The sequence below is a fragment of the Echinops telfairi genome, unplaced genomic scaffold, assembly GCF_000313985.2.
Source record: "Echinops telfairi isolate 266 unplaced genomic scaffold, ASM31398v2 ScPeMD7_7415;HRSCAF=8453, whole genome shotgun sequence".
Taxonomy (NCBI): Eukaryota; Metazoa; Chordata; class Mammalia; order Afrosoricida; family Tenrecidae; genus Echinops; species Echinops telfairi.
In genome coordinates, this window is record NW_022111315.1 from 2,152,025 (window position 1) to 2,153,352 (window position 1,328).

Consider the following 1,328-nt stretch of genomic DNA (forward strand, 5'->3'; position numbering starts at 1 on the left):
TCCTCTGGCCATTTTTCAGGGATGTGAGTAACTTTGTTATTAGACAGAGAGGATTGTAAAGTTGATTATGAAAGATGTAGTTAGGTTAAAGTTTCCCTTTGACCCACTTTAAAGTTGTTTCAGTTTTTAAAATTTTCTGCTTTCTTAAAGATTGATTGATATTTTCCTCTATTTTTTGTCATTGTTGGATTTTTTGTTTGCTTGCTTGTTTCCAGTTTGTGTTTTGTATGATTTGCTGTATATGAAATCTAGGAGAGGTAAATTTATAGACATAAACAGGATTAATAATTACCTAAGGGTGTGGCTGTAGGAGCCCTGGTGACATAGTAATTATGAGTTGAGCTGAAATCTGAAAGGTCAGCAGTTCAACACCACCAGTTTCTCCACGGGAGGAAGGTTGGCTTTTCTACTTCCATAAAGAATTACAGCCTCAGAAAATCATGGAGCAGTTTTACCCTATTCTATAGAATCTCTATAAGCCAGCAGCTACTCAACAGTAGTGAGTTTGTCTTTTTCCCCCTAAGGAATACGGCTGACCACTGTAGAAGAAGTAGTCACTGTAAACCTTATACACAGAATTGACACATTGTCAGATCTTGTTGTTGTTAAGTCCTGTCAGGTCAGCTCTGACCATAGCGACCCTATGCACAATAGAATGAAACACAGCACAGCCTTGTTTCACCCTCACAATAGTCCCTTTGCCTGAGCCCATTGATACGGCCACTGTGTTAATGCATCTTGCCGAGGGACTTCTTTTTTGACACCCTTCCACTTTACCAAATATTAGGTCATTCTCAAGGGAGTAGTTTATTCTGACAATGTCCAAAGTGTGTAAGATTAAGTCTTGTCATCCTTGCCTCTAAGGAGGATGATAGCTTTACTTCTTTCAATACAGATCAGTTTGTCCTTGTATCAGTCCATTTTACTTTCAATATTCTTCTTCAGCACCACAGTTCAAATGCATCCATTTTTCCTAATTCAATGTCCAACTTTCAAATGAATATGATGCAATGGAGAATAACATTGCTTGGGTCAAGCATACCTTAGTCCTCAAAGAAACATCCTTGCTCTTCAATATTCTAAAGAGTTTTGTGCAGCAGATTTACCCAATGCAATATCTGATATTACCTAATATAGCATCTGAAATTAGCAGATACTAATAGGCTAATGAATGAAATCAGAGCATTGTAGGAGATAGTACAGGAAGATGGGCCCCTTGGGTCAGAAGGCACTAGAAATGTGACTGAAGAGGAGCTTCTTTCTAAAAGTAGAGTCAACAATAGTGACATGAATTGAGTAAAACCTGTGGGAGTGGAGTTGAACCTTCA